General features: G+C 40.6%; 1 pseudogene; it reads right to left on the bottom strand.

Annotated features, from left to right (window-relative positions):
* Nucleotides 1-456: 456 nt before the first annotated feature.
* LOC101714639 (large ribosomal subunit protein eL8 pseudogene) lies at nucleotides 457-2,097 on the bottom strand (annotated as a pseudogene).
* Nucleotides 2,098-27,971: the final 25,874 nt, after the last annotated feature.

Raw genomic sequence — 27,971 nt, 5'->3', positions numbered from 1 at the left:
AAGCAGCTAATTGCACCACTTTTACTCCCTGTGTGCAAACAGGTCTTTCTGTATATTTACCCTATCTCCTTAAATTTACTGCCAACCTACTCACATCAGGACAAACTGAGAAACCTCATGTGGAAAAAAGAAGCTGAACTTTAAACCCCCTGGGAATGCCTCTGCAGAAAGGCAGCTCAGCGATGAATGACCCATGAAGGAGATCGCCCTCCCCTCCTCCTAGAAAAGTGTCACAGCTTGGGTCGGAGGGGTGAGCCATGCTGCTGTGACCCCTGGGTGACCAAGTCAACCCATGGGGAAAACCGTGGTGAAGGCACTGCAGGAAATATTTCTCTGAGTATTTTAAAAGCTACCTGCAGTCAGAGAGTCAACCTGGTTTTGGATGGGTTCAGATGATAGACTATTTTTAAAGATGATTTTTATTATTTTTATGTACAGAAAACTCAACAGTGTTATTTAACCCAGTTTAGTGGCAAATTCTTTACTCTCTGCCTTTTCCATTTGGCAACATGTGGCACAGATTTTAGACCCAGGACCTTACCTGCACACTGATGGCAGAACGCCTTACTTATATCATTGGAATCAGTCCTGCGAGCTTCCACCAGCTCAGCCAGAGCTCCTTTGTCTTCCAGATCAATCTGGGCAAAGGCACCGGTGGTGCACATCTTCCTGCGAACCAAGTGACATCCCAGTCTGGTCCTGCCCTTGATGATACAGTAAGGAGCTCCATCTTAGCAAACAAGTCAGGCAGGACAGCCAGGCAGATGGGCCCATGCCCTGTGCAGTCACCACTAGCTAAGCCTTCTTGTTCTCCACTGAGGTGGTGACAGGATTAACCCCTGCTCCAGAGACAGGTGGTCTCTTAGAGGGGATGTCCACTTTGCTGGTAGCATTCTTATCTCTGGCCAACAGTCTCTGCTTCTTCTCTTGCTTGCTCTCTGGTCTGTATTCGTGGGCCAGTTTAAGCCCCTGGGAAGCAGTTTGACAGCCAAGGCCTAAGTGAACTGGTCACTCCCCAGAGGCACTTTGAGCTGCCCTTTACTGGTGCTGCAGGAGTTAGTGGAATTGGACCTACAGCCGTCACAATGAGCTACATTCCCAGCCCTATTTTATTGCTGGGGATTGAACCCAAGGAGGGCTAAGCTACATCCTCCACCCTTTTTATTTTCCTTTATTTTTGCCCACACTGACCTTGAATTTGTAATCCTCCTGCCTCAGCCTCCTGAATAGCTAGGAATACAGGCTTGTGCCACCATGCCTAATTTAAATATTATTTTTAATTATCAAACAATCCCAAAAGATAAGTAGAATGTGTTATGAAGAAAACTAGCTCTGAGCAATAAAGGAGCTTGCCCAGAGTTACTGTATAAGTGGCAGGGACAGCTTAAATCAGGTTTCTGCAACTTCAAAGGGCATTTGTGCTCTTTCCAAAAAAATGTGAGCAAAATGTACAGGTTAGTCTGTCTCTTTAGTGAAATGCAAATCAGATCACCAACTGTTAAAATGCTTATTGTTAAGCACAAATACCCTTGTCTTAGCTCTAAAGGTCAACGAAGTCAATAATCCAGAAATTAAAGTAAAAGTACCTTTATCTCAGAATTTAATAGCCTAAGCATCCAAATGTTTTAAGGCTTAGGCTGGGAATCAGGAGACTTGGGCTCTACTCCCAGATCTGGGTGAAGAGCTGTGTTCCTAGGCAAGTTGTTTGCCTGCCCTAGCTTCCATTCTCTGTCTATAGAAGGTAGGGTGGGTTCTGTGAGATTCTAAGCTTCCATTCTGATCTAAGACAGATTTTTCAGTCCAGCTTGTGACATCTTTGTGAGGCACAACCCATTTTGCAGATGAAAACTAGACACTCAGAAAATTTAGATGCCTTACAGAGCACTTGATCACAGAGCCAAAGACAAATGTCTGTGTCTGTCTGTCTTTCTTCTCCTGAACTGCCAGACCCTCCTCCTCTTCCTCCTGCCAGGAAGCTTCACTGACATTGGCTGCGGCGGGACGGAGGAGACCTAGAAGGTCTGTGTCCACCTTTTCCAAATGCTGACTGCCATCCCTCACTGTCTGCTGTCGAGAGGCTTCCCAGAAGGCCCACATGTCCCTAACTCAGCCCACATGCTGGCAGCCATCCAGCCACATGATGTAGGACAAGGGGCTAGGCCTTGGCACCCATCTATTTGTATGACTGTGATTAATAGAAAAGCCATCTCATCATCTGGACCCCAAAGAGGGTCTGTTGTCGAAGGCCAGCACTTCTGCCTGCTTACTGACACAAATGCAACCCCACCATCTCTGTTCTGGCCACCTGCCTCCCAACTGTGCCCATCACTCGGGCACAAAACCAAACCCTGCTGCTCTTCTGAACAAAGATGCCCTTGAGTGAAAATTCAAAACACAAGCTCACCATGTTACAACAGGGCCATGAAACATTTTAAGCCAGGCTTATGCTAGAACACTTGGGTTTGGCTGCCTCTCTCCACACTATTGTACACCCACACCTCCCCACCAATCTGGAGAAATCTCATTTCCAGCCTCCAGATTTTCAGCATTGTACATTTTAAAAGCCCTTTACTCCTTGTTTATTTCTTCTTTCACCACCTCAAAGTATTTCATTCCTAAGTACCTTGTTTTTCCATTCCATTTTCTCGCTCTTATGTGCCAGCTATTTTCATTCCTTCCTCTGATTTACTGTTTTTCTTTCCTCTGGCAAAACAAAACACACTTGCACATGCGCACACACATATACACACACACAAAAACCCCCGAAATCCTCCCTGTTAGAACTCTGCAGAGTGCTATCTTATTTGTTCTTTCTCTTTATCTGCATCACACATCTTTGGCCCTGGAGAGGGGACTTTTTCTTCTCTTGTGTGATTTGCCATGTGTATTTATTGAGCATCTAGTTATACCACTGCATGTACCTGGTGCTCTGTGTGTTTTCTCACTGAATCCTCACAACCTCCTTATTAAAGAGTTGTTTCCCTAAAATAGTACTGGGCCAGGGATTTAGCTCAGTGGTTCTGGTGACTGCCTCACAAGCACAAGGTCTAGAGTTCGATCCCCAGTACCAAAAAAACAAAAACAAACAAACAAACAAAACTAAAATAGTACTTTCCCAATTTTAATATGTATGTAAATTACCTAGGGATCTTGCTAACATTAGGCTCTGACTCAAAAGATACTGAAGGGGACCTGAGAATCTGCACACTGACAAAGCACCAGGGGATGCTGAGGCAGGAAGCAGAGGGAAGAAATCTCTGGAGAAAGCTTGAGGAGCAAAGGGCCACACAGTGAAAACAAAAGAGGAAGCTAGTTCTCCAAAATCAGGGAGAATGTCTGGTCCAATCCAAACAGCTAGATCCTACCTGGTTAAAAAAAAAGGGGCGGGGGAGGGATACATAGGCTTTTGAAGGTTCCAAGACAGCTCTCTAAAAACCACAAAGAGAATCTGGCTCTAAAAACTAGACATACTTGAATACATATGCCATATAGAATACTTTGAACATCCAAAAATAACTCCAATTTAACTATTATAATCTCTTTTGCATCGTGATTTTGATGCCCCATGGGCTTTGGGATCCATGACAGGTCCTCAGAGGTCCACATGCAGACAAACTCCCTCCAACAGACAGGAGGAGGACTGCCCCTGATTGCAGTGACTTCCACATCAATCCCAAGACTTGGCCCCTCCCTGTTAAGCCATGTGTGGACTCTGACACCTGGCTTCTTCAGGAACATGAGCTCTTCTCACCTGCTCCTACCCTGTGGTGTGTACCAAACTTTACTAATAAATCTATGCTTTCACTCCTGCTTCTGTGTGTCCTGCTCAATTCTTTGTTCAGGATTCCAAGAACCCAGAACTGTAGGTGTGCCCTCCAACAGGCATGCTGAAGAGACATTTCTGTGGACCACATTTGCAAATTTTCCCTGTTTATATCACTGGCAATACTTGTATGTAATTAAGAGTCTGATGTGAAAAATTCTGCCTACTGTGAGTGTTTAGGTCCTGAGTGGTGAGCATTGCCTTCTTCCTACCACTCTCTCCTGAAGTTAAAATACTCCCTGAAAGGTCAACAAGTTCTTAGCATGCAGTTGGTGACAACTGCAGCATGTGCTGCTCAAGAGCTGTCTTAGTTACTTTTCTCTTGTTGCTGAGACAAAATACCAACACCCAAAGTTAAATGGGAAATGGTTTATTTAGCTCACAGTTTGTAGATGTTTTAGTCCACAATCAGCTGGTTCCAACACAGAGTGGCACATGGCAGAGGGGCACTGCAGAGGAGAAACATTTCATGGTGCCCACACAGTAGCAAAAGCAACAAGGGACCTTAACAGCCTTTTCTTGCCCCTTTTTTCTTATACAGACTACTTAGGGTAGGTAGCAATCATACCCTTAATCCTAGTGCCCTTGGGCCTAGCTCCACCAAGAATCAATCGCACACTGTGGATTCAGTCAACTCGGAAAAAGCATGAGGTTTTGGGAGGATATCTAGACACAAGCCATAACAAGAGTAGTCAATACACAAAGATCAGGACACCAAAAAGGAAGAGAGACAAGAGGCAGCTGAAGGTGAAATCGATCCTATTGGAAACTAATCTAATAGAGTAAACTTTCAAGAAAAACATCTTTAAGGAAGATATCAGCCCCTCACCTCAGGAGGCAAGCCCAGGGGATGACAGAGAGTCTTTGCTCTCTTGGAGATTAATGGATCTCCTTTCAAAGAGCATTTATTGAGTACCCATTGATAGGAGTTTATGCTCCAGGGACTTTATATCATTTGCTCTCTACCTTTTAAAGTAGTGGCCACCCTCAGTTTTATAGAGGAGCAGAACCAAGGCTAAGGTAAGTTGATTCACTTTCTCAAGACAAATGCCAATTTGAATAAGTAAGATTCAACTCATTATTCCCTCTGTCAGCTCAGATTTCTATTATAACACAAGCTGACAAAACACAGGACAAAATGAAAGCACACACTCAAGTTCCAGAGATAGAAGTGAACTTCTGCCTTAGTGATTATTTTTAAAAAGCACACACAACTCAGAAAAGAACAACCTTCTTTTTTGGGGTACTGTACTCATGATTTTGGATGCAAAGGGAAAAAGAAGAGGATCTTTAGGAACACAAAGTAGAGTGGTGGTATGTGTGTGGTGTGCAACAGGACCTTCTGCAACACTGCTACTCAGTGGAACTCAGATTGCTTTTACCAGCCGGGAATCCATGAGAGCAGGAGTAACTGTCCTTGAGACCAGCCAGTCTCTGGAGGAGAAATAGTTATATTTCTCTCCTACCTCCTCTTAGCCTCCCAAGACCTGTTTCCATACATTATTCCAATGTGATTCTGTTTTCCCCATCGTTTCATGCATCTTCTCTGTCTTCTAATAAACTCTAGTCATCTAATTTAAAATACCCTAAAAACTTAAATCGATACTGTAGTACTTACTTCTCAGCTCCTTCCTCTTTCTTTTCTCCATTCCTTCACCACCAGTCTTTGCTCCCTGACTTACAACTAAAGCACTTATTGACTGACTAAGTAAGTTACTGGCTGAGCTCCTGGTGCTCTCCTCAAACTGTGTCCCTGCATGGTCATCAGCCACCACTTGTCTTCTTTCTCCAGCAGCCTTTTCTCATACCTGATGCTTCTTGATTTTGCTGGACTCTAAAACTTGCTGAGCTGCTTCATCTTGCAAGGCTCCAACTGACTTCTGAAACACAGCAGGGCCTCATTCTTTTTCCACCTTTCTGATCTTTGCCTGGTTTCCTCCAAGATCCGCTCTTTCCTCTCACTATGTAGGTGGCACCTAACTCTCATCCTTGCTTGGTTTCATTTCCTTAACACTCCCTCTTCTGACACGTTCCTCCCTACGGTGGTTCCAGTTATCACACTTGGGAAGATAACTTCTTGGGTCTAGACTCACATTTCCATCTGGCAACTAAACATTTTCTAAGTAATATAGCCTAAAACCAACTATGTCTTTCTCTGATTTTACAATTTCTATTAACGCCATCACTGTTTACCCATTCATCCAGAGTTAATTTGTGTCGTCTCAAAATCCTTAGCTCTTAATATCCTTGAAAACATCAAGTCCTAAAAATTCAATTTTAGCACCATTTTTATCTTCTTCCTCCTGTTTATTCCAATTGCCACCATCAAAGTTCAAATCCTTGGTGATCCTTTAATCTGTGTCCTTGTTCCCATTCCCACAGCCACTGCCTCACTCATGCTCTCGTGTCTTATTTCCTTCAGTCTCCCTCCCTTCCAAAGTCCTTTTACCACATATATCTCCCAGAGTCAGAGGTCTGGTCATGTCCTTCCCTAAAACTTCCAGTCCTGATTGTCCAACCATGAATTCCAAATTCCCTATCCTATTGTTTCATGCTCTCCAAACAGTGCCCTCAACTTATTTTACAAGCCTTAAGCCCCACATCTACTTAGTTATGCTTTGTTATACAGCCACCAACTAGACTGCCCCAGCCATGGACATCCACCTCATTTCTCCTCTTTTGAGTCTGTGCTCATGGTACCTCTCTCTGAAATGTTCTCAACATCCCACTCAGTTCCATGCTAATCGCAAATCTCAACAAAGATGTTCCTGACACATACGCACATTCAATGCGATCACTCTTTTCTCACCTTGGAATCTCTATAATTTACTCTTAAGTACTTTTAATAGTTTCTTCCTCAAGTTACTTATAACTTTTTGGGGGGCGGGCCCCAGAGATCTAACTCAGAACCTTGCACTTTCGAGGCAAGTGCAGTGCCATTGCACTACATCTTGGCCCCAATTTATAACTTTTAATAAAATGTAGGGCAGAGGATTTAGCTCAGTGATTCCACTGCTTGCCTTGCAAGTGCAAGATCCTGAGTTCGATCCCTGGTACCAAAATAAAATGAAATAAAATATGTGTATGTTAGAACCTAGAAGCAAGGATAATACATGTATCTAAACAGTTATGCTAAAAGAAGTTTCATGGTGTCCAAAATAGCCAGTTTTATTTTATGCCTTTGGTGATTACAATGTCAGAAATCCCTTGGGAGAGAGAGGCAGCTAAGGGAAGCTGCATGGGTTTTTACTGATACCATTAGCAAAATATTACTTGTTAACCATTAATATCCAAAATCTTGGGAGTAAAATATAAAGCAGCTCCATCAACTTTACCTAAAGAAAAGCAAACAGAGATCTAGAGCTAATCATTAACAAATTTTAACCAAGTCAATGAGAATTCACATTTAAAACACTAACTTGAGACCCCAGTGAGAACAGTCAAGTCAGACCATTTGGCAGAATCCCTTGAGGATTTTCAGAGAATTCAGAATCCCAATCTGTTAGAGACACTACTTCAGAAAATTTGGAGTAGGACACAAAAATCTAGTTATAATTGTCATCCCAGGTATCTGATAAAGGAAAAAAACATGTCATTGTTTCTAAAACTTTATTATGCACTAGGATTATCTGGGTATCTTGTTTAAATTCTGTAGTTTGGAGAGAAGAAGGATAAGCTGAGATTCCACATTTCTTTTTTTTTTTTTTGTACTGGGGATCTAACTCAGAACCTTACACTTTCGAGGCAGGTGGTGGAACTACTGAGCTAAATCCACAGCCCTGAGAGTACACATTTCTAACAAGCTCCTAGTTTATGCCTATGATTTTGGTCTCTGGAGCACAGTGTGAGTAGTAAGGAGTTTTGAGCTATGTTTGGAAATCAATATTTTTAGCCTGGGCTCACCTCGATTTCAATGCTTGTAGTGTGGTACAAATTTAATTTCATAACTCCAGTTTGTATTACAATGGCAAGTTAATGCAAACATTAACTAAAATTTGGCCACATTTATAGATTATTTGAAATTTATAAGTTTATCTCCAAAATTCTGGGAATATTTTCATCTTGATAGATAAAAATGGAATTCAACTCAAGCACTTCCTCTTTGAATTAAGGTATCCTGCAAGGAGATATTTGATAATTCAGACATCCCCTGCACTTTATACTGCAATGGATAGCTGCAGAAATTTTGAGGAGTCATATTGTTTTCACAAAACTTGTGAGATTTCTCTGCCAATGGGGCTTTTTTTCCTAGTAAATGGCCATGTCTGATCTTGTGATTCTGGAGAGCCCAGAACCATTCAACAATGGGATATAAGAAGTATCTAGTTACACGTGATGTGTGAGTGTGAATACCTACACTCTCTTAACCATATCACCAAATCTTGAGTTTCTTCCTTCACAGTTTCAAAATGAATATGTTCAGATGTCATCTCTCATCAGTAAGGAAGAACAATTTTGTAAGTCTCTAGGATCCAATAAATTTGGTTTCTGAAAGTCCCCTGATCCCAAAAAAGCCCTTGATAAAAGAAAGCAGCTCAATATATCCCATCTTCCAACAAGTTTCCATGACTTACCCATCTGCTTGCAGAGAAAATAAACCAAGTTTCCACACCCTGCATTAACCATGTTCTTCCCAATCTCCCAACCTGGCAAACATTAAGGACACAAATGAGAACATTCACAACCCTGATTGTTTCCGTCACATTATACAAAGACCCTATGTACCTCTCAGCACTGAGCTTCCCCACAAATGAGCCAATGGAAAAGGACACACTCACTTTCCATCTGGCTGGGACAAAGTGGCTGTGTCTTCCATTCCCTCACATTGTAGGTGTCTGTCTGTGACCACTACACTCACCTTTCCACAATGAGACTACTTAGGCTTCTTAATGGTAAGACATTAGCTTCCTCTGGCTTACATTGCCTAGTTTCTTTTTTATTAGTATATGTTTGCAATGCACAATAACTGCACTCACCTTGGGAAACTGCTACATATACATATTGTGTACTGATCATTTTCATTCCCCCTTTCCCCACCCTCTCCTCTCCCTCCTTCTTCGGATGTCTTTCCTTTCTCTAGAGTCTACCTCCCTGTTTCCTATCATCTTTCTTTGTTTTCATTTTTGGCTCTTTACTTTATTTATATTTTCAATTTCTCATATTAGAGAAACCATGTGACATTTAACTGTTTTGTCTAATTTATTTCACTTAGTATTATGGTCTCAAGATCCATCCATTTTCCTACAAATGACTCAAATCTGTCCTTCTTTGTGGCTTATTAGTACCCCACTACGTGGGTGTGTATATATACATTTTCTTTATCCATTCATCTGTTGATGGACATATTGGCCACTCCCATAATTTACCGAGATCTATAAATTGTGCTGCTGTAAACACAGGTATGCATGTATCATTGTATTATGATGTCTCTTTCAGGAAGATACTCAGAAGAGGTATAGCTGGGTCAAATGGAATTTCTAGTTTTATTTTTTGTTTTTGTTTGTTTTGAGACAGGGTCTTGCTATGCAGTTAAGGCTGGTCTGGAACTCATGAGGATCCTCCTACCTCAGCCTGCCAAGTGCTGGGATTACCAGTGTGCACCATTACACTGGCTTAGTTTTATTTTTTTGAGAACTCTCCATACTGATTTCCATAGTGGCTGTACAAGTTTACATTCCCACTGACTCTATATATATGTTCTCTAATTTTATAAAGGAATTTTTGCTATATGTTTCCTCTATGGTTTGAATGTGCCCCCAGAATCTCCTGTGTTGGAAACTTAACCCCACTGCAACAGTGTTGGGAGGCAGGGAGGTGGGGGCTAATGGAAAGTTCAGCTGAGGGCTGCAGGCTCATGAATACATTAATGCTGTCACAGAGGTCTGACAGTGGAAAGGAGTTTCTTTTGCTGTCTCTCTTGCCCTTCTACCTTTTCCCATGGGAGGACAGCAAGAAGGTCCTTGCCAGAGGCTAATGCCTTGATCTTAAGAATTCTAAGACTCCAGAAGTATGTTTTGTAAAAAAATTTGATTCTTTATAAATTTCTCAATCTCAGTCTTCTGTTATTGTAGCAGAAAACACACCAAGACAACTTCCAACATACTATAGCCTGTTGTAAGAAGATCATATTTTAAAAGACCCAAATTATGATTTTCATTTGGTCACTACCTATATAACCATCTCTCCTTGGGATGAAAATTTCTCCCAAGGAAGAAGTGGTATTCTCCTCTTCTGGGACATCTTTTCCTAAAAGCTCCACCATCCATCAAAACCAGTACTCACCACATTACCTAGAAGACATTAACCTGTTTCTTCAACCATTTAACAGAAATAGCCATTTTCTCTTACTTTTGTATAGCCTTGCACTTTTCTTCAGAGGATTACTTCTTCTGAATTTTTAGTTCTTATGGTTCTGATGTACTCCTGACCTGAACCAAGTTAAGCCAGTGAAAATAATAATAAAAAATTGGGGAAAGTAGGAAGTTGAGACTCTCATTCCACTAGGTTGCTAAGCTGTAAGATGTAAGCTGGGGAAGCTGGTGGTCTTTTGTCACTGACAGGGACAGCCCCTCTGGGAACATAGCCAACACAGGAGAAAGAAGTGGAGTTCTCAACTACACATCCTGAGCACTCAGATACAAACACCCAACATACTCCTTTTCTGTGTAAGTGAACTCGAAACTTGGGTTTCTGTTAGTCACAGCTGAAAGTATCTGAGCTGGTATATGATTTGTGGGATGACAATGATAACAGCTAATCTTTACAATGCTCTTGCAATATGCCAGGCACTGTTACAAGTGCCCTCTGTATTTCCACTCACTTAATCTTTACCACAATCCTATGCAATAGGTATTATTGTTATCATCATCATCTCATCTTTATAGATGAGAAAAGTGAAACCAAAAAAGTTACTTAAGACCTTCCACTTAGCAAGTGATGGAGTCTGGATTCAAACCCAGGCAGTCTGGCTCCTGAGTCGGCGCTCTAAATCAAGCCTGCTCAAAGAGTGGCCTGTGGACTGCAGCCACCTTAAAAATTATTAATTGTCTGCCTTTATCATAGTTAAAGGAACATTATTTAGCTTAGAGCATAAGCACAGTGATTTAGATATAAATCACAGCCTCTCTCAAATGCTTTTAATTTTTATGAATAATGTTGGTGTCACTTGGCAATCCCAAAATATATTACTTCTTGACTCAATTCCAATGTTTTAAAATAGTTATTTGAGGTATTTTTAGTTCTCATGACTCTGGGTTAGAATGGGATCCTAAAAAGTTCTCAAAGGAGCCTTTGAGATGCTGAGTACTATGAGTTAAGGCCACATAGCACTAGGAAGCTCATTAATGGTTTCTTCCCTGTGAACCCAGTCTGAGCAGACAACAAAAGCACGGGGAATTGCAAACCCCACCCAGGGAGACATTCAGAGAGCAAGCTTTAGGAAATGACTCATACAGAGGGGCCGTCAGTGGAGCAGAAATCTATAACAAAGCACAGAAGCAAGCTGTGAACCTGAAGATTGTTTCCTATGTTCCCTACTTTAAGGAATATACTACTAGACTATACTCAGCATAACCAAAGAAAGAGTGCCTAAGATACAAGCTTAGTTCAGCATATCCTAAAAAAAATAAGTATCCTTGAACAGGGACATTACACAGGAAGGTTAAGTAGACAATAAATACAAGAAAAAATACTTGACATTGCTAGTCATCAGAGCAGTGCAAAATAAGATCACAAAGATATCACTACACACCCACTAGCATGGCTAAAATTAGACTGACAAAAGCAAATGTTGACAAGTATGTAGGACAACCGGAACTCTCATATATGGTTGGCAGAGATGGAAAGCATCTTGGCAGTTCTCTTAAAAGTTAAAATATACCTACTCTTTGGCCCAACAATTCTATTCCTACCTATTTACTTAAGAGAATTTAAAAACATATGTTCACACAAAGACTTATACAGAACATTCATAGTCCCAAGCTGGGAATAAACCAAATACTACTTAGTAGTTGAATGGACAAATAAATTTTCCATGTACTATATTACTACTATACTACTTGGCAATAACAATAGACCAACTACCAATAAATGCAATCACAGGGATGAATCTCACAGAAAGGCAGATGCAAACAAATACATCCTGAATGATATCATTTACATGAAATTCTAGCATAAGCAAAGCAAATTTAATATGAAAAATATCAGAATGGTGGTTGCCTCTTAAGAGAGAGCCACTGGTTAGAGAATTGCTTAAGAAGAGATATGGAGGGATTTCATGACTAGGGAGTGAGTTATAAAGATGTATCAAACAGAAGTAAAGGGAATAGATAAGAGTACAAATGAAGCAAGAATGGCTGAATATGGATAATGGTTGAAGTTGCGTAATGAGTACCTGAGTGTCATTATACTATTCTGTTTATGTTGTAACTATTTGAAATTCTGCTAGTAAAAGTCTAAAAATAATTAAATATGTCTCTTGCTATTTAGTCAATGTCCTCGGTACTTCTGGTAGAACTTTTTGTGAAAAACTTGCAGAAAAAGTGTATTTGGGGAACAGGGATTTAGCTCAGTGGCGCCATGCCTGCCTGGCAAGCACAAGGTCCTGAGTTCGATCCCTGGTACAAAAAAATTAAAAAGTGTATTTAAGAACCAAATGCCACTGTAAAAATAAGTGCCACCAAACAGCTATCTTCTGAGTATGAGGTACAAGGTGTCATGACTTGGAGTGCACAGGGCGTGACTTTCTCTTGCCTTACATTGCCCATTACTTCTGTGTCTTAATAATTCAGAAAGCTCATGATCAGAAAGAAAAGGTTACATCAGTTAGCTCACAACCAGTAATTACTTTACTCTTAGGCCAGCACAACTCCAGTGAAAATCTCCTGAATACCAGCAAGGATCCATGAAATAAAAAATATTTCATCTTCCCCTTGTAGCTTATTATCTTACTATAAAGGTCAAATAGCAATATTTATACCAAGATATTTAAGATTTAAATCAAGTAAAATTGTAAATTTTCTGCATGCCTCTTAGGAAATATTTGAAAAACCTTTAAAGTCAAACAACGGGGAAAAAATAGAAACACTGTAGTATAGTAGATTGTATAATTGTGGAGTTTATAAAGGTTTATTTATCATTTAAAGCATAATAAAATATTCATGTTATAGCAAATGAAAAAGAACACAAAATTATTTTTAAGTCCAACTCTTAAATATATTTGCATTTGCAGAGAAAAAAAAGGACTCTAGAAAATAGTAACTGTTAATAGCACGTTGGTAAAACCCTACATGGTAAAATGAGCACTAACATATTTTTCTTTATACGTGTCAAGGTTTTCTAGTTTTCTGTGGTTACTTATAAAATAGGAAAAATAAAAAGTTACTTGTAAGTGAAGTACACTTTTTGTTGCAAATCAAACTTCTGCCCAGCAACAATACGAAGAACAAATCGGGTTTTGCATTGTCTGTGCTTTCTGAAGGGAGGATGGTGCGGGTTAAGTGAGTGCCATCAACACCCCATCCAGTCAGGCTCCTCTTTCCTCCAACTACTTTTAAAATGAATTTTAAAATACTGAGTGTTTAAGTATTGAGAATAATTAGAATAACAGGCCAACAATCAGTTCTCATTCACTGCAACCTCCCTTGTTCCAAACCCTCTGACCATTTCTAACCACCCAGGGATCCCAACAAAGACCACTCTCCAGCCAAGGCAGGGGGACATGCAGAGCCCAGTCGCCAGACCACACCATCTGGCTTGAATCTCAGTGCAGGCCAGAAAAGACAGTAATTTGATTTAGTTCTCCCTCTGGACATTCTCAATATGCAGGATTATGTGGCTGCCTGGGTATCCCACCCTCACTCACCAAAACCTTTAACCAGTGAGAAAGTAACACAGTGTTCTTGTTACCCTGCAGGGTGCCTTACAGAACTGAGCTGGTGAGACTGGTCACAAATCTTTACTACAGCTTCTGTAGAGAAGACTTACCCACCTCACCAAGACTCACCTCTGGGCTCTGTTGGAATGAATTCAAATGTACAAGAAACCCAGTAGCCAGCTGCCCTTATTAATTTTATATGGTTGGTTGGTTTCTCTTTCCCGTAGGAGTGAAAGAATAGCTTCTGTGATTATAGTTTTTGTGTTGTTGTTTTTTTGTACCGGGCATCGAACTCAGGACCTTGTGCTTACAAGGCAGGTGCGGTGCCACTGAGCTAAATCCCCAGCCCTCTGTGATTATAGTTTTAAAAATAAAACATTTTATTTCATTCACAGAGAAGACCAATTGGCCTTCTAAGCCATGCCATCCAGTCCCACTATGGAATACAAAAGCCTCTTGTCACAAGCAGCTATTGAGCATTTGAAACGTGATGAGACCAACCGATACACTGGGAATACAGAATCCTCACTGAACATTGAAGACCTAGTACATGGGGTGGAGTGTGATGTAAAACATCCCACTAATTGATTTTATATTGATTGTGTGTTAAAAGGATAATATGTAGGGTTAAATAAAATCCATCATTAAAATTCATTTAACATCTTTTCAGTGTCTATTAGAAATTTTTAAATATGCACAGGTACACATTATGTCTACTAGACACCTCCCATTTAAAAAATGATTAATGTCCATTAAATAAGAGCATATGTGCAGGTACTCACTGGTACTCTGGAGCATCCTACATAAAAGTATCCAGTGAGCTTTATCCTTCATGAATTGCTATATTTCAGTGTATCTACCTTATATCTCTCAGTTTGGGTTTCCTTTGTGAGCCCACTCTTCATTTTCTCTTTGGAGATTTGACAACATGGCATGTCTTCCCCACCAGCTATCCCCAGGCTGTCTGATGCCATCTCTGTTGTTCTCTTCTTGCAGGGATGGCTGTACAGCCCTGGGGCTCCCTCTACCTCTCTGTGGAGCAGTCAAGTCAGCAAACTAGGGACAGCAGCAGAAATGGTAGGACATCACAGAAGGAAGCAAATATTCTTATTCCTCCAAGGTCAGATATGCTTCTTTCAGGTGGAACCCTGGTGACTTTTCAAAGATTTTCACCAGGAGGGAAAACCCTTAGCCAAAAGACGCAAAGGACAAACTTGTTGGTTCCCTGCTTCCACCTGGATGGGTGAAACCCTCAGTGAGTCCACTAAGCCTTCCCTTTTGGCTAAATTGCTAATTATTTCTGGTAACAGTGGTCTCCACTCTCCCCACCTGCACTACAGCAGAACAGATCTACCCAGTGAGGAGGGCAGTAATTACCGAGATGCTTTCTAAGGATTCTGGGCATGGGGGGATTAGGTATAAGGGAATCATCTCTTCACAGTGCCAAAAGAAAGCCACCACCATTTGAAAACCCTAATGCAGTGCTGTTAATTTCTAAAAATATAATTGCAAGAATGTTGTGCTAAAAAAGACTAATGTTTTACAAGTATGAATACCTTCTGACATCTTGGAGTTGACTCTTGCCTTCCTTTTCTTTCCTGTTAGTGTGCCTGCAGCTGGGGCCTCTGCTTCCAGAACATGCTATGCCTTTGCACCTCCAAATCTCTTTCCAGATAACAGGCCTGCTTTGTCCCCTGTGGCTTCTGTCATATGGATAGCTAAGAAAATATACATGATACAGATATATTGATTGCTTTTTTTTAGCTACAGTATATTTATCTGCCTTTTCTTTAAAACTGAATATCCTCAACCATTTCCCTAGGCCAGTGTTTGATGAAGCAAACAAACCATCAGTAGGGTTAATATTATGAAACTTAGAAACCACTTGTGAACACTCAGTGAAAATTGCATTGTGTTACAGTGAACACTCATTGAGACTTCTTGTTCATAAGGAAGATTTCTGACGCTACTGAGGTTTCAACACAGAGTTAAGCTAAGGAAATGTTTTAGGAGAGAATACAAGGAATGTGAATTTAACCACAATATCCTTACTGGCTACTGCAAGACTTTCAGAAAGGTTCTTCCTTTCCTTCTTGGTGGAAAGATGATAGAGAACCAGGAAAGGCAGGATAGTGGAAGCTTTTCTACTGAAGATGTAATGGGAATTTAATTTTGGAGAGAGGAAACCAGATTTCAAAAGACAGACCCTGCTGGAAAGTCACCAATTGGCCACAGACAAAAATGTCTGTGAGGTACTGAGTTTTCTGACTCCAGCTGGGAGTTTTGTACATGTTCTAAATGTAATTCTGCTAAGATCAAATCCCAAATTCTACTCCTGAGTAATCTGCAAAAAAGAGACTCCTTTGATCGTCAGATGCATTTTGACTTTAAAGAAGAAAAGTAATAGATAAGAAAATCACAAAATATATATATGTTACATCTTTTGTTAAGCATTATTACAAAAACAGAAAGTAACAAAAACTCTGAAGAGAAAAAGTATCAAGAATAAAATAAAAATATATGCATATAAAACTTTTCATATAGCATATGGAAATTTTCTTATTGTCTTTTTTTCAGTACTGGGGAAAACATCCTAATAGGAGCATCTTAAGAGCCTTTGCTCTCAATATAAGCATAGAGTCCACTCAAACACTGAATATATTATGGGTTCCATGCCATTTGTTCTTTTTTGCCTTAACTCACAAGCAGTCAAAAAAACCACTTCATTTGTCAAAGCTTTAAAAACATATTTATCTTTAAAAATGAAAGCCCACACACAAAAGTACAAAGTTCTGTACATTATCAAAAGAACAGTGGCATCTTTATTGCTATGGTCTTGATCTTTAATAACCTACATCCAAGCTGTATCTTCAGATCCACATGCATTACAAAAATTCCAAGAAACCTCATCATAAAGACTATTACTCTGGTTCTCTCTATAAAACAGAGCTTCACTTTGTAGTATTATAGCACTTTTCATGCAAGAATAGAAAAACTCTTTTATGGCTTCTTTGTTTTCCTCCAGATACCCATGGAGGAAGGTCAATGGTATATTTACTTTACTGAAACTCTGATCCAGGAAAATATAAAACCAGCAGAAAAGAGCGCAACTGGGAGCTCTTTGAGTTAAGGTACTACTTTCTTGAGTCATTGAAACTCTTTCTTAAAATACTGATTGATTGAAAATGCATGGTTCTAACTCCATCCTGACATTCGAGTGAAACATTTCTTGACCCCTTGCCACCCCATCTCCAGCCAAAGGCATTCTACACCACACTTGGTATAGTCAATGGCCACAGTCACTGAAAACAGTAAATGCAGAATTCTGGACGCTCCTCAGATATGACTGAAGTGACCTCCCTTACTGAACACAGGGGAGCCTTAGTGCCACTTGGAATGAATTAAGCAGCCAAACTACCTGGCCACAGATGGTTTCCCAAAGGGAGTAGGGGTAAGATATCCCTTCACCCAAATACCCTAGTGTTCTTCCTTAAAACATGGAGCATTCTTGAAAAGACAAGAAAAAAAGAGGAAAATAGAGGTGAGGTGAGCAGAGGAGAGGGGAGGGGTGAAGGAGGCAGCAAAAGAAATTTCTCCTTAGATAATGACATATTTATTGGCAATCACTCCAAAGATGAGACACATTTTGGTTATTATGAATTTTTTAAAATATCAGATTTAATTCCACCGCAAGTAAGAGGAAAGTCTATGTCTGCAAACTAATCCTTTCCAATTTCAACTTCTCTTTTCAAGAGCTTGCCAAGTAATTATTCCATAATTTGCCAAACAAAATAATTTTATGGCCCACCAAGAAGAGATGAAAAAGAAACAAAAAAGGAAGCAAATAATGTGTATATTTAAAGAAAAGTACATAAAATATACATCTTAGATTTGTTTATTTTCTGAGTAAAGTTTACAAATGCTAGTATTTCTGATAAACCAGTCTGTGTGTGTGTGTGTGCACAAGTGCATGCATCTGTGTGTGTTTGTGTGTGTAATATAAACATTCATTTTCCTAATGGGCATATTAATAAAATACACACAAAAAAAATCCTTGAGTTTCATTTGTTTTCAGAAAACAAACCCATATATCTCCACTTCATTCTCACTGACCTTTCTGCCATCTGCTACAAAATGGGTCAGGGAGGGCACCCAGCCCAAGTGCAAACAAGATGTTTTGAAAAGGGGGTGAAAACAGTCACCCCTGAGTCCAGGGGTTCATTGGGCATTAGAGGACAACTCATTATATTTGTAGTCTCAATTTCGCCTCTAAAAATTATGACTAAACAATGTCCCATGATTCCCTTGATTAGAAGGAAGAACAAGTTAAACTTAATAAATTGCAGGAGAAGAGCAGAGGGGCAGAGGGTACAGACAGAATGAGAAGGAAAAAACACTGTGGACAACAGCGTGCAGTCAGGAGAAGGCTGGTGGTCCACAGGCCATATTTTTAGAAACATTGTCAACACAGACTGTTTTTTCAGCTTATTCCACCTTTTTATATTTATTTTTATCATTGCTTCCTTAAAAACAAAGCTTTTGTCAATAAAGATGTCCCACACATGAAAAAAGAAAGTTTCTCCACACTCCAAACTGAAAATATCAAATAAACATTCCTGATGTTCTCCATGCTGCTCTTTCACCCTTCCATTCAACAGATGGGACCAGTGATGAGCCTATGTAAGACTTAAAGCCCCCACTTTACCCTAGCTGCTATACCACCCTCACCATCCCACCATCCCACCACTGCAAAGCAGATGATGACAGACAACGCTCCCCTGAGTCAAGACATGAGTCAAGATTAGCAGGGAAAGGAGTAGGAGGAAAGGAAGGATAAAGGAGTGGAGCACTGAGGAGCCAAGAAAGAGGCAAAGAGACGGTGCAGGAAGGGGTGAAAAAGTCTTAGCTTTCTGTGAGGTTGACCACCTACATGTCCCAAGTGTTAATAATAATAACTTTAGTTCAGAGGCCTGGGAAGACTTCAGAGATATGTTGAATTTTCCAATTTCCACAACCCTAAAGACTTGGAAAGAGAGAGAATATGGCACTTGGTTTAAGCATTAGAAATAGAAGATTAGGGCCAGGGATTTAGCTCAGTGGTTCCGCCTCCTGCCTCGCAATCATAAGGTCCCGAGTTCGATCCCCAGCATGGGAAAAAAAAAAAGAAAGAAATAGAGGATTAAAAGTATTTCTAGATTCCACATGGCATGACTAAGTAGTCACTACAGAGTCTTTATTGTTGACTGTAGAACCCATCCCTTCCTGAATAAAGAAAGTTAATTGGATATTTTAGCACTAAAATCTAGCAGTCTTTGGCCTGTTCTTTAATCCAAAGGAGTTTTGAAATAACATACTTCCTTTATATGTGCCATTCCAGCATCCACCATCGATGTCACATCCACATTCACAAATTCTTGATACATAAGTACTGGGCTTGGTCTGAAAAGCACTAAAACATTATTAAACAAAACTCCTGGAGGCATCTGGGCAAACTCAGTTTCGGAAGAGGATCATCAGATTCTCTCAAACAGCATCACTAAGTTGTTTCCAAATTGACCCATTAAACTAACCCCTCTTAACTGGTTGCCACATAGGAAATTATACTCCCTTGGTTTCACTCTCAAATTCTAAAACAAATAATTCTTCCTGTGAATGTTGTGACAATGCTTATGTCCATGATAGATTTCCACGGAAACCATGACCAAGGTCAAGTCTGGATTCATCTGTCTACCACCTCCATATTCCTTACAAACATACCCTGGAGGCCAACAGTTTTCCTGGCCCTCAGTATTCTGCATGGTTCAGATAAGAATCTGCATTCTCTTTCCCTTTCCTATCCATTCCTTCCCTTTCTTCATATTTGAATAGAGGCAAAAAACAGACATAATTCTATCTTTCCCCTTTTAGTATGGAAACCACATCTCTCCTTGCCCTATGTCCTCCTACTTTTGCCTTATCCATTTATGTCTTTTCTACCTTCACCATACAGATGTATTCTAGGGCAGATGCATACTTTGCTCAATCATTGGCACTGAAGAAAGACTCTCAATGGTATTTGGCCTTCGTGCCTCCCTCAGAAAGAAAAGCCCTGGGTTACTCACCTTGCCCAAACACCAGACACTAGTCAACTATGGGCAAGGGCAAAATGTAAGGATAGAGAAGGGGCAGAGAAAAATAACTGAGATTTTTCTGGGTTTCAAGTGACAGAAACCCCAACCTCAGCTCATTTAAGAAAATGAGAAGAAAAGGAGTATGAATCTTGCTCATTGGAGGAGACTCGTTCAGTCACAATTTGGGAGTGAGGGGGATTCTGGGGATAGAACCCTGGACTTTCACACTGAGCTACACCCCTAGCCCCTTGATTTTATTTTTTATTTTGAGATAAGTACTAAGTTACCTTGGCTGCATTCAAACTTGCAATTCTCCTGTCTCAGCCTACCATCATGCTGGAATTACAGGTGTGTGCCACAATGCTTGGCTCAGTCATGATTTCTCTAGACTCCTCTTTTCCTGCAATTTTTCCTCTGAATAAGCCCCAATTTATGACCCCATAAGGAGATTCCTAACAAATCCAGGATCCTATCTTCACAATCCCCAGCTTAACAAAAAGACAATCTGCTCCCCTAATAGCTCACACAGCAGCAGCAAAGCCACTGTTGCACTTTGGATCACATGTTCTCGGTTAAACAATGACCGTGGCCAACATAATGGACTGCACAGACTTACTTAGTGTAACCTAGTCATCTGCTCTAGTCCTCCAACCCCGGGATGAAGTCAGTTTGAGGGGTAGCACGGGGGCAGAGGATAAAGAAAGTGCTCTAAACTGTGTCCCCAAGAAAGTTGTGCAGATTCCAAGTGGCAAAGCTAATAAGCACTCTTTATACCCCACCCCTGATGCCCTAGAGATGATCAAGTAATGCTTCATAGAGGAGTAGAAGAGACTGGGAGCCAGATTGTGAAGGATGAGTACAAGTGAGACAGGCCAAAGGAGCTGCAATGAAAGTAAAGAGCCCATTCATAGCTGGAAGGACACCATGAACCAGTGCCACAAATGAACAAAAGGTCATAACCTTTTCCACAAAATGCAACCAAATCTGTATGAATGTGTTAGAATCTGTAATCATTGAGGCAATAGAGGCCACTCGGGTTGGACTTTATGTGCTATACACAAGAATGCAGGACTTCACCTAGCATAGAGAGGTGAGGAGCCTTGAAATAGATACACCATACAGTGACTGATTCTTTGAGCACCATGGAAGGTGTGCTGGATGGGTGAAACAAAAGTTTTCCAATGGAATGGAATCTTAGTGAAAAAATTTCTTACATAAGCTGAATCAAGGACACTGGGATTAAAAAGGTGGGACTGGACCCCAAGATATTTAGAAAGTATAACTGATCGGCCTGGTGACCGATGGGATATGGGGGTGCAAAAGGAAGAGAAAGCCTTTCACTCAAGTTTCGCATTAGAGGGTCACATAAAATGGAATGCAGAGTCACTAAAATACAGAATCCATGAAGACTGGCCATGGTATCACCATTAATGCTTGGATCTAACTTTCCTGCAGGGGTTCTTAATAAAAATGCATAGCAGCAATTTTAGTTTTCCGTATTTATAGAGGGTCTTATGTGACTTACCATTCCATTCACAAACTCATTCTCAAGCCTCCTGGTGACCCACACACACTCCCACACTGCATCTGCATGGGTTTTCATGATGCAGCTGTCTGAGCCTTTAGGATCTTCATGGTGCTCCCTCAAAACACAAAACAAACAACTCCACCCCACCATCTTGGCTCCTTCTGATTTCCAGTTCAGTAAAGTGATATATTGAGGAAAAGGCCCTATAGTATATAAATAACATAGCTGAGGTCATTCTTAAAGCTATGAAACTCGCATCATGACATTTTATCTCAAAAAGTAAATTTTTAGTGGGAACAGAGTCCATGTGAAACCACCCTGGTATTTATTTATGTGTTTTTGTGTTTGTGAATGATAGCCCTACAGGATATCCTCTTTAAGCTCAGCAGCTGTTGATAATGGGTCTCTGCCCAAGTGTGGATTTACTTTACAAACACTTTATCATTTATCAAACATACTGGCTGGCAAAGATTTTTGTATATTCCGTGACTTGTAACATTCTTGCTCCTAACTATTCTGAAACCACTGAAACACTCATATTGTTCTTGCCCTCTCATCAAGAAAAAATTGAAAGGCTGACTTTGTCTGGGAGGTGATAGGATTAGGCTACATTTTTGCTGAATCCACAGTGTGTAGGGACCATGGAGCTGTTTTCTCGATGAATCGGCTGATTCTTTGTGCTTTACAAGCTGGTAGAAGCATCAGCTAATGAAAATGCAAGAAAATAGCTCATCCAACCAATGCTAATGGCAGAGAAAGGAAAACAAAGAAGAAAAATGAGATTACAGTAAGACAGTTATATTGCCTTCAAAATATAAGTACTCAGCTCTCTCACCTCAAAATCTAAATTAGAAGCTTGTGGGCATGGAGGTGGGCAGATGCATGCCCGGAGACCTAATTCAGGAGGAAAGATTTCCAGGGTGCTACATGAACCTCTATCCCCAGTCCTTTCCACCAGTAGAGCCCAGGGAATGAGACCCTGGGTGTCAAGCTGCTCCCAACAGCATCCTTCCTAAACAGAGGCTCCAAGTGAAACAGGATCCAGTCCCAAGCTGGACAGAACTTGCTTTGGCTCACAACATCATGCCCAGAGCCAGCTCAGAACCCACCTGGCCTGCAAGTGAGTGGGCAACGTGGTGCGATGAATATTGCTCGGTCTCGTCCTTAGCTAAAAACGCATTCCAGCTGGACAAGAAACCGTGGGTCAGAACTTCACTTTTACTTTGGATGTTTTCTATTCTCAAAGCATAAGAAGCTCCATATTTCTTTCAAAACTGATGAAAAGGATTCAAGTTCCCAGTTTAAAATTCTTTGTAGTTTCACTGATGTCTTCTTTCTGTCCCATTTCCTGCTTCGTTTCACTTGCCTATCATCCTTCGCTCATTTTCTTATCTTCTTCAATTCATTCCTTCTCTTTTTTGTCTTTTTCAGTTTCTACATTTTCCCTTCCTCCTACCCTATTCACTCCTTCCAAAACTTTCTTTCATTTAAAATAGTGAAGTTTTTGCTCCCAGAAAGCTATATCAATCTGAAAAGTTATAATATTAAGATAGAGAAAACACCTATCCATTTAAGTCTGACCCAAACACTGTCAAGAAATTGTAGTGGAAGTCAAGCTTGGTAACACTCATCCATAATCCTAGCTATTTGGGAGGCTGAAGCAGGATAACTGCAAATTCAAAGCCAGCCTAGGCAACTAAATGAGATCCATCTCAAAAACCAAAACAAATAAACAAGAAATTGTATCATGATAAACTGCACAGTTGAGCATATTACAGTGAGAGCTGGGCCTGGTGGTGTGCATCTGTAATCCCAGAACTATGGCAGGCTGAGGCAGGAGGATTGGAACTTCAAGCCCAGCCTAGGCAATTTAGCAACTTAACGAGACCCTGTCTCAATATAAAAAACTGTACAAGGGCCAGAGATGTAACTCAGTGGAAAAGTCCTGGACCCAACAGGTTTGTGTTTCTTCAACACTTTAATCAGGAGAAGGTTAAAAGCCATCTTGTCCCAAGGTAGTGGTGTATGGTATGGCCAGACTACAGTAAGCTGCCTGTGTGTGATGGAAGCTTCACAGTCCTTTCACTAATCCTCTGCCACCCTGAAAACCCCCACTGCAGAGTCAATAATGGGTAGAAGAGTTTCTTCAGAGTCTGCTGATAACTCACCTACATTTCCTCTAAACCATGAGTAACTACTTATTTAATCAAATTAGATTATTAATGTTTGGGGCACAGAAAAGGTCAGTTTCATGATAGGCATTCAAATGCTCGAGGGAGAAATAAGGGACATTAAATAGAGATCTTTGGGTTGCAAATAACCGAAATACAGTTTGAACTAACACAATTGAAGGGGAGATGAATTTATTCACATAATCCAACAAAGGGTTGGAGAACCAAACAGAAGGAAAGACAAGGATCCACCTTCTCTTAGGAGCACTTGGAACCAGAAACGCAAACCAGGGATCCACCTCTCTCTTCTATTTCTTCCCACCCCAGCTCCCATTGCTGATCAGAACCACAGACTCCAGCAGCTCTCCTGAGCAGCCATGAATCCCTGGCATTCCGCAGTGGGACAATTCTCTTTCCCCTCATATTTTTAAAATTTCTGAGAAAGGACTTTGATTGGCCCAGACCCAGTTTATGCCAACTCTGGGCTAATCAGCTATGGCCATGGAGGCCACAGTACATGAACAGCACATAAAAAATCATGGTAGCTTTCCATGGAACAATACAGTGAAAATAAAACCAAAAGAAGTTTTCAAATAATTTACCAGGGAAGAGAATACTATTCTCAGACAAAGAAACAAACCAAACTGAGTGTCCCCTAGTCAAAAGCTACTGAACGATAGAGACAGCAGCAGAGTGACCACAGAGTCTGGGTAGAAGGCTCCTTGGACAGCTGATAATCCACACCAGAGGTGAGCATGGGAAGTGGGCAAGCAGTGACTTTATTACAATCCTATGTGGCATCACTCCTATCCAGATTTCCCAGCTCAAGATGTTATTAGGCCCCCAAAACAGACATACAGAGCCCTGGGCTTGCCAATTACAGAGTTAAAATATTTAAACTCTCATATACCTTAGACCTCCTCAATCAGGCAAGATGACAAAATATACCAAAATAGACTCAAATTCATGCAGTGGACCCTTAGAAAGCACCTCCACCTCTAACAGGACATCAAAATATTGGGGCTATTAGATGAATGACTTTCTTTAAAGATTAGGTGAACCACAGACAGGACAGAAACTTTCAAAACTCCACTCACCTACTATGCCCTTTGCTTTTAGGGAAATAAAAATTGAAGTTATTTGCACAAATCTAGAAAATGTTTTTTGCAGTATAATACTAGGCACTATAGAAAGGATAATAAAAGAACTGCACAAATATGAGAATTTTTATATTACTATTTCATTGAGCATTGGAGTCCCCCCTCCTAGACTATTATCTTTTAGACTCCTAGCTACCTGCCTTGTAGGAGTTAATACTGAAGCCGACATTAAGTGCCCCTCTGTGACAGGGTGCGTAAGACAGTTGTCAGGTTTATTTCTATGAGGAATTATGCTTGAGGTTATCACGCAGTCAAATAAACTTTTTTCTTATGGGATACAGGGAAAGGGGTCCAGAGGACTGGAGGGGCCCTGTTTTTCATTGAACAAAGTGATTTTGTTCTGAGGTTAAGTCTGCATGACCCAAAATATAGGCTGGTATGCAAAGAGTCATGCATTGATTTAAACAATAATAAATTGTGGTCCAGAATGTAGGGGAAAAATCTGATCCCTCGTGGACACTGAAGACCATACAATTTCACTGCTGTGATTTCAAAATAAACCTTGTGCTTGTTAAGTTTTGGATTTGCAGCAAATACTGGGAACTTTTAAAAAAGGATACTTAATCCAAGCCAGTAAGTTATGATGCTTATAAAACAACTCTTATAACTCCAAATGGTTAGGTAAATAAGTGGAACATAAATCATTATAAATAGCCAATAAAATTCAGAACTTAACAGTCAAGTCATAAGTTTTTAGATCATAAAATCTGGCAAATACAATATGGTGATTGGAGTCTGTGTCATGCAGGAGTCGGGCCTTTCAGCAAGAAGGCATAGGAAAAGGCTCATCCTTGCAAATCCCAGGAGACCCATGGAGGCAGGTATGCTTTGTAAGAGGTAAAGAACTCGAACAACTCCCCCTGGCACATGGAAGCTAGTCAACAATTATTTGTCGAATTAATTAGTTAATTGCTACCTATGTAAGTTGATAGGTGGGAAAAACATCACTCACTTCTGAGAAGAGGACAGTTTTATCCATTCCTTTATGTCAGGAAGCCAACTTGCAGGTGGTGAGCTTGGTGCACCACAGCCTTTGATTTGCAGGAGCTACCTGAATAGATGGTGAACTCCCTTGTTGCTGCCTTCTGACTGTTCTCCGCTACACCAGGGGAAGGAGCCCTGAAGTTATGGCCCATCCATTGTCCTATGTGCTTCTCTCTCTAAGCCTCACTGTGCCACACTCATGCCTCAGGAGACTTCCCTCAAGGCTCCTGTGCCCCACAATCCCGTTGATGAGATCCAGATATCCCTGCGATGACTCCCTCGGCAAGGGTTACCTGTGCCCATCAGCCTCCTCATCCTAGAAGATCCCTTTAAGCCCCCTGACTAAATGATCATAGCTACAACCTACTTGCAATAAAAATGTAATTCCTCACATTTCTCTGGAGCTTTACAGTTGGACATTGTTAGAACGATGTACTGAGGGAGAAGCTAGAAATCAAACCATTTGCTTGACTCTAAATCCAGTGCAGTGAACTCCTGTATTTATTTCACAATGGAAGCCTTACATGCACTTTTTTAAGGTATGCCTCATGCTGCTCGTGGGTCGCATCTGCCGGCTCAGTGTTCCCTGGGATGTCCTCTGAGACCTCAGCTTTTTCTCTTAGAAGCCCCACCATCCCCAGTCACAACATGCTCATTGGTCCTGACCCAGTCAAACACGCCTTCCCTCTGAAGCCATTCGCCCTTCACAGTCTGGACCCTGGGCTCCTCTCTCCATTCACACCTCACTCCAAGCACTAAACACATTCTGTCATGTTCATAATTGTCTGGGCTCTCTGCCTCCCCAGTTAGATCAAAGGCTCAGAGAAAAGGAGTTTTGGCTTAGCCATCTCTGTATCAACTCAGCACACTCAACACCCAGATGTCTGCTCGATTAAACTAATCCTAAAGTGAGCATTTTTAAGTCAGTTTTCCCCAAACCCAATTTGTGTGTGGAGCGATGACCTATGTAAAATAAAGGTGAATCTTTTCAAACACTAACAAAGGGAAATTTAGCAACTCCTAAAATCAGGAGGTGTCGGGAATGAATCTGGTGGCAATTCAACTGAACTGTTTTCTGATTTCAGAGGTACCCCCAATTCTAACTTCAGAGGTAACTGGTGCTTCCAATTCTGTAGACTTCTGGGGTTCTGTAGCCCATATCGGGTGCTTCTGGTTGGTTATCCCTCTGCTCATACCGGATTCAGTGTTCTGTACCGTCTTAAGTCAGTTTGGTTTATCCATCTGCTTTCGTCTTCCAAGTACTATAGACATCTCTCACTCGGTGATGTTGCTTCACCTGGTTTATTCATTTTTTAAAAATTCCTAATATCCCTCCCATTTTAATAAAGTTTCTAGAGGGTTAGGGTTAGACTATAAATACCTGTATAAATTTTACCCATTTTAATTAGACTTCTCTGAACTATTTCACAGTGTTATGTATTAATAATGTAACATTATTATGTAAAGTTTTAATTTGATATTAATTAAAATCATATTAATGCAAATGACTTAAGGAAAATATTCTAATGAAATTTTATACCTTTCTATAACTTACCCTAGATACGAGAAAAGTACTAGGCAAAAACAAAATAAAACCATCCTTCAAATTTATAGAAAAAAGATAGGAGAAAATTGAGAAAAAGATAATCTTATTCTTCAATTTGGTCCTAAATTTACTCTCACTCTATCTTCATGAGTGCAGTGCTGGGAAAGAATTTCAGTTAGGCTACTGAGAATAATACACAGTTTAACTGTAACTTTATCAACTAAAAAGCAGGCTACCCTGAACCCAGTAGCATCTTCCATTCATTTTGAACAAGAAATGTCAACATACAGAGAATCATTGTCATAAACAAAATGTTATGAGTATAAAGAAGGACCATGAACAAAACATCAGAGAGAATAATGATACGTGGGAAGAAAGATAGACCAGAAATCTGGAGACCCCAGCTGGTCCACTCCGCCACCAGCAGTGTTAGTGTTGGCATCATGTCCTAACTTCCCTGTGCAGTTGTTTTCTCTTCTAACAAATGAGGTTGTTGGGGTCAGTTGTCTGCTGGATATTCAAGCATCCTGAGCCACTACACTCTAGGCACCTGCAATAGTAAGGCACAAGTGTCCCCACTCTGGTGTGATGGCCCAGGGCTCCCCCTTTCTTTCAGCTCTTACCTACTTCCCCTCTGCTGTCTTCATCCCAGCTCCTCTCCTTCCACTTCTGACTGTGTGGGTGACTATGCTATCTTGTCTTTCCTAAAAGCATGATGGGTTAGGCATGCCCCCAAATACCACTCTTTAATTTAAGTCCTGACCTGCTAGACTAA

This window comes from Heterocephalus glaber, unplaced genomic scaffold (assembly GCF_053883595.1).
Source record: "Heterocephalus glaber isolate CG9 unplaced genomic scaffold, H.glaber_assembly_v1.0 deba00001118, whole genome shotgun sequence".
In the NCBI taxonomy this organism is placed as follows: domain Eukaryota; kingdom Metazoa; phylum Chordata; class Mammalia; order Rodentia; family Bathyergidae; genus Heterocephalus; species Heterocephalus glaber.
The sequence above is the reverse complement of the archived record's forward strand: the minus strand, read 5'-3'. Positions and strand labels throughout refer to the sequence as shown.